The sequence below is a fragment of the Pantherophis guttatus genome, chromosome 3, assembly GCF_059756535.1.
Source record: "Pantherophis guttatus breed Tessera chromosome 3, ASM5975653v1, whole genome shotgun sequence".
In the NCBI taxonomy this organism is placed as follows: Eukaryota; Metazoa; Chordata; class Lepidosauria; order Squamata; family Colubridae; genus Pantherophis; species Pantherophis guttatus.
This window is the reverse complement of record NC_142065.1, coordinates 86738274-86744751: the sequence shown is the minus strand read 5'-3', so window position 1 is coordinate 86744751 and position 6478 is coordinate 86738274. Positions and strand designations below refer to the sequence as shown.

At 38.9% G+C, this 6478-nt stretch overlaps 1 long non-coding RNA gene across 1 annotated transcript; it reads right to left on the bottom strand.

Moving 5' to 3' along the window:
* LOC117677096 (uncharacterized) lies at nucleotides 1-1199 on the bottom strand. Its single transcript, XR_004594655.2, has 2 exons — nucleotides 723-1199; nucleotides 1-312 (listed from the first exon to the last, which is right to left on the bottom strand). It is a non-coding gene; the product is annotated as an uncharacterized LOC117677096 (long non-coding RNA).
* Nucleotides 1200-6478: the final 5279 nt, after the last annotated feature.

The following is a 6478-nucleotide window of genomic DNA, read 5'->3' as shown; positions in this document are numbered from 1 at the left end:
TTGTTTTTTTTAATGCAAAAATTTTAATTACTGTACATTTTGTATAATATACTGTAGAATAACATATCTTATTGCACAGGCTATATTAGTTATACACAAATATTGTTTCACTTGAAGCTTTGTTGTAAGGATTTAAATTTTGAAGATTTTCAACAACACTTGAACAGCAGTTTTCCAATTGTCCTGTCCTGCCATAAAAATATGGAATCTCTGAAGTAAAAAAAAATAAAAATTGGGAAAAATATAAAAAAATAGCCAAATATAAATGATGTGCAAAGGCTGGCCTTGATTGTAGGGGAAACACCAAAAACTCTAAAATGAATAATATGATTATTATGACCAGTTCTTAGAGAAGTGTAAAACTGCACAAATTAATTAAAACAGCCCTTCAGGAACATTTATTAATTTTTCTCTTAAACACAGTGGAGTTTTTAAAATACTTGGGCTGAGATTTTTTTCATGTTAATTGTAGGTACCTTTGGGTTGGATTTCACCAATTAGCTTGCTAAATCATTGCCTTCAAGGGAAGTATAATACACTACACAGATTTCTACTCTCTTTATAGAAGACTGTAAGGAAGATGAAATAGGAAACCCCTCTTGTGGACAAAGAATCCTTTTTTCTTTATACTTACACATATGTGTGATCTTATTACAAGAGCTAACACATTCATGGCAGTTCTTGGCCAAGATTCAAAGGACCAAGTGATGCATTTTACTTACCCACAGGGCTGATTCAAGTCCTGCATTCAACAAAGCCCATCTTGATAGTCAAAGGGTTTTTCAGAGAAAAGTATTTTGATGTACTATGAGGAGAGGGGGCTGCAGCTGGAAGGGGAAGAAGTGACTATATACTGAAAGCATTTTGGTTCTTGGAATATTAATTTACCTTGAGTTTAAAGTCAGAAACAAATAAAAGAAAGGTCATTAATTAAAAAGCTTGAGATCATATATCACACTAATGATTGATTTTGATTCTGACTTATTGTATTGCATCCATAGGATATACAGTATGTTTTTATTTACGTCCATACAACATATCTTTTATCTTTTATTATGATTGTGCATGCTGTGCTTCCTTGAGATCTCACCTTTCTTGCCAAATGGTAGTTGGGAGGTAGGAATGATATCTGGTGGTGGAGAGGGTGTGAAATCTTTTGTTTTGCCTGGGACCCAGGTACCATCAAATGACAGGACACATCAATTTCTCTGTTTAGGTCAGGGGTCACCAACCTTTTGGACCTTAGGGACCACTAAATTCATAATTTTAAGTCCTGTGGACCACTAATATGATCTGTCTAATGACCGACTGGGTGGTCGTGGCCAACTCGATACCATTCACGTCAAGGGGCACCTCACCAGCCTCTACTCACCCCTCCCCTCCCACTCGCTCCTTGCCTGTCCGCCTGGGCTCCTTAGGGCCCCAAAAGAAAGCAGTTGTTGGAGTTAAGCAGCCACCACAAGAAAGAGTTGGCAAAACAGTTCAGTTCAAATTGGATCTGACCGAGAAGGAGGCTCAGCAAAAGCACCTCACTGAGGATTAGGAGCATAGGCTTTCCAAGCAGAGGGAAGGCCTGCGGGAGTGCAAGGCCAGGTACCGGCGCCTGGAGGTTCAGCGGGCTGAGATGGTCAGCCAGTTCCAGGCCATGAGGCAGTCCCACTGGAACAAGGCCTTCCGGCTCTTTGCCACCAGCAGCACTTTCCTCCAGCCTTTGCCCAAAGCCCCACACCAGGAGGCTGAAACAGACCCCAAGTCGGAATTTCTGCCCCCCTCCAACCCGCACAAAAAGTCCCCGGAGGGGGAGACTCTCTGCAGGAACACAAACGTTCATTGAACGTATCCGGCCCAGGGGCCATAGTTTGAGGATCCCTGATTTAGTGAAATGCAAATAATTTTTTTGCGGACCATCAAAATTTTCTCACGGACCACCAGTTGGTGACCGCTGGTTTAGGTTGTCACTAGCTGCTGAAGAATATACTTCCCCCAAAGAAAGAGATGAAGTTGCGCTTCCATCTCTGAAAAAAAAAAAACATTGAAAATGCGTAACTAAAGCAATAGGCCAACGTATGAGCAGGTACGTTGAAAATATGCCTTCTTTTTCTAGTTGCTTTTGCTAAAAGCTTTAAATTTGCTTCAATTGCTATGCAGAGATTTCTCTTCAACACTTTAGGAATATAATTTATTCCTTTCATACTCTCCAAACCTTCTAAAACTGATTCACACTAACCCACCAGGCATATTTTCTGCTGCCAATTTTACTCTATCAACCATTCATTACAGTTTACACTTAATCAAAGGGACAATGCCAATATTCGTACCCAACCAATGTCCCACTTCTTTAAACACATTCCTGTGTGAAGTATTTGTAACTTGGAAAACAATAATGAACTTTTGCAATGAGAGGGCCAAACATCCAAGATGCTATTCATCTCTTCAATTGAAAATCAGTTTTGAGGCACTCATAGTGGCCTGACAATACCATGTTGGGAATGGGAACAGCGTAGAAGCTGAGAAGTGGGATGAAGTAAGAGTAACCTGACTAGGTGGCTCAGTAGCTAAGACACTGAGCTTGTAGATCAGAAAGGTCGGCAATTCAGCAGTTCGAATCCCTAGTACAGGTCTCCTGCATGAGCAGGGGGTTGGACTAGATGACCTCCAAAGTCCCTTCCAACTCTGTTACTGTTATTTCCAATCAAAAAGTAGCTTATCCTCAAGCACTATAGTGCTTCTAGTTGAAAATTGGATCTGGAAAAATTCCTGTTATATTGCAATTAAACCAGAAATAATTAAACAAATTGGTTCAACTGCCCAAGAGAGATGAAGGCATGGGATTCTATAAAGATCTGATTGAGGAGCAGCAAAAATATCACAGCATAGGTGTCTTGAAGTAACTTTGGAGTATATAAGGGATAGCATAATCTTACAAAGCTATCAATTGATGTAATGGAGGTTGAAGAAAGCAATGTCAAATCATAAGCTCCATCACTCTGTACATGTGTCGTGATATTACATGCGCATATGAAAGCAGTGGACCTTGAATCTGGACAGTACAACTCTGCTTTATTATTTCTATGAAAGCAGTTTAATAGATTTTTTTGGGGGGGGGGTGTCTTATCTTTCAAGCTGATGAAGTAACAGAACAATTACAACATGTACTTCTGGTGCCGTGGAATGAGCAAGCAAAATATATCCCTATGACTTTTTCAGGTTCTGCAAACTATGCCAAGATGCTGACAAATCTCCATTCTGGACATCAAGCTTCTCTATGTGAACCCAATTCTATAAGCAATTTCTTCTCAGAATTAACTCGCTTCAAAATCTGGATATTACTGATCATTACAAAAACCAATGTTCCCAGATGTTTGGGCTAAACGCAACACAGCAATAGGGGTGTGCGTGTCTTGCTGTTAATCTTTATAGTAATCTTGCTGCTGCAAGAGAGCATGACATTCCCATTCTTAAATAGTGATGCCAGAATGTTGAGTGCTGGCAGACTGAGAGAAATAAGATTTCTCAACAGAAATGGTGGTGCCATAAAAGCTGCTGTGAGAAGGTTCAGAGGTCATGGCAGTTCAGCAACACAATTAAGAATGGCCATGGAAGACAGTGCCCATGACTGGAGAGAAGTCAAGACATGCAGTCAGAAGAAGTCAATAGGGGCCCAGTTGCTGATTCTGTCATCACCACTATTGCTGCCAAAATGCTAGAACTATTATACAGTATACAACAAGGTTTATAATGGGAGAAGATAAAAAACTTCACTTCTATATTAGTTCAAGTTAGCTGAAAATCGGGGGGGGGGAGTGGTTCTCCTACAAAGATGAGTTGAAAACAGTATCATTAAGACATGTCCTTGAAAAACTACTAGTGAGACAACTTTGAATTGCATTTGGGGGAAGGAGACCTGTGGATGAGCCATAAATCACATATTAAACCATATAACTTGGGCTCATTGAACACACCCAACTCCAAATACAGATATCTAGTTTATGGTTCAGGGTGTAAGGCAAACATAGCCAGAGCTTCAGAATTTTCCTAAGCTTGGAAAGGATGGAAAATGTGTTGTTGAAAATTCTTATAAGAGTCCTCTATATTGTTAATAGTTTTAATTCTCCTATGGGCTTGTTCCAATTTCTCTACATCTTCCCAAATAGGCAGTATCAGGAACTAGATGAGATATCTTAGATGAGATCTGACTACTATATTGTTCTGCAAAACAAAGTGGAATTAATATTTTTCACAATTTGGAAACTATGGTTATATTACTGTATCATAAAAATTATGTTAATCTTATTTGCATCTCCCTTACACTGCTAATTTATTTTCAGATGCCAGCTGTGATCCTTGTGTTTTGTTTGTAAAGTATCATAGTACGTCCCTCCTTATAGTATGCATTCATATAACAAATTAATCCAAAAAAATGGTTCACAGGGATCTATCAATCTTCACATCTCCTTTTGTATGCTGTATTTCAACAAATGTTTGAGGCTAATTGTATGTTGGACACCATTTTGAATTATCCATAGGTTGCACAGTGGCTACAAAGTCTGGTTTGTACAAACCAAAAATGGAGCCATTTCAGATTCAAAAGGTACAGTAACAGTACGCATCAAACCAGGAAACATTTTAGCAGTTTTATGCATTGCATTATACCCTGCCCTACAGCCTGGAAACCATTTTTATTCAGCACTATTACAATATTTGAAAACCAGAAACACAGATAATAATAGATTATCTTGAAGCCTGAAAAACATTCTTGCATTTCTTTGCCAGAGAACTAGGAATAGTCAGATCAGACAAAAAAAATGGTACTGCTTTTCCATTGTAAATTTGATGCTGTTTCTGGAATTTTTCTGATCATTACCACACTCCATGAATTTGACTTTTCTTGTTCCTTTTTCCAACCACTCAGGGCTATAATAATAGTGCCCCATATATATCACCAGATAGATGCCTGTGAAAAGTGGGGAGGATTGTCTTCCATTGACAAGAAAGAATCTACTGAAAACAAATAAAACAAGGGCCCAAGGTAGAAAAAAAAGGAGATACTGCTGCTGAAAAGCATGAATTTGAAGATTAGCATAGAAGGAATGGCCTGTTGAATTTTAGCCTCTTTTGTAATGCTTTATAGAATAGAGAATATTCTTTTCTTGTTTCTTTTCTCTTACCTCTTTCCCTTCTACTTTCCTTTCTCACAATAGCTACCGGTACCTGTTCTCCTTACTCTACCTCCATCCTGTTTTCTTTTTCCAATGAAAAATGTGCATTTGTATGAGTGGTTTTTACACATAACACAGCATAGCTTATTTATTCCATTTCTATCCCGAGGCAATTCAGAGTGATTCTTGAATAACTGGTATGCACAGATATGGGACCATTTTAATTAGTAATTATTAATTCATCATATATGCAGTTTTACCCTGACTTAACCTTTCGTGGAGTGTGGTTTCTTGCACGTATATACACATACAAGAACAAAGGAGTGCTCACATTTTTGCTGAGAAGACAAGCCCCTAGAATTAATTTCAGGTTGGGTTGACAAGGATTGAAAAAGCAAGGCAGTATATATTTTTACCTATCTTCCGCTTCATCTTCTTTTGGGGAGAATGATTTATATTCCGATTTTTTTTTCTTCATTTGAGATAAACACAGTATCCGTAAAAACTGCCTGAATCATTGTGGGTGATGAAGACAATTGTAAAGTTCCTTGTTTATCAGCGTCTGGTTTACCACACATTAACACTGCAGTGTATGCACACATTCCTGGAAATCCTCTCTATATAAACACCAGCAGTGTTTATTACTGGGTAATAATTTATGAAGCCTTACAAAAAGGTAGCAAACTAGTTCTCCAGAATTTTATCAGATGCCTGTTTTTGTGTGTGTTTTTTGCATAGTCTCTTTTGCTAGAGTCACCTCAAAAGTTTCTGGGCTTTTGTTCCTGTGGTTGGCCCTAATCAGTGTTACCCAAATCGTGAATTCTTTCTCTTGAAAGAATTCAAGAGAATTTGCTCCCTTTGTTCCTTTATTATGTTTCTAGGAGGGCTCTTCTGTAAAAGATTTTTCCTGCCCTCCCCAATTTGGTTTTCATCTTTGTTGTTTTGAGTCCCACAGGAGTTACAGGAACTGTAGAAGTGTGACTGGTTACAACCGTTTGAAGTGCTCGGTGCCCAGGCAAGCAGAATACACACAACAAAGAAAAAATCGCGACCACACTATTCGAGAGCCAGGCGGGCGTGCAAAAAGGAACGTTGGTTGGTTCAAATGACTTTTACGCTCATAAAATTGTGAGGGACGCTAAAACGAGCTGTGCTTTTTTAAAAATATATATCTATACATTCAAAGATTTTCCCCTTTGGCTTTCAACGTTGTGCCCGTCGCCGCCCCGGTGCGCGCCCTGAGGCAAAGAGAAGAGATTAACTCCTCTTTGAAAAATAGTCCCTCTTTGTTCACCGACTATCGAGATGGCGGAGGAGAC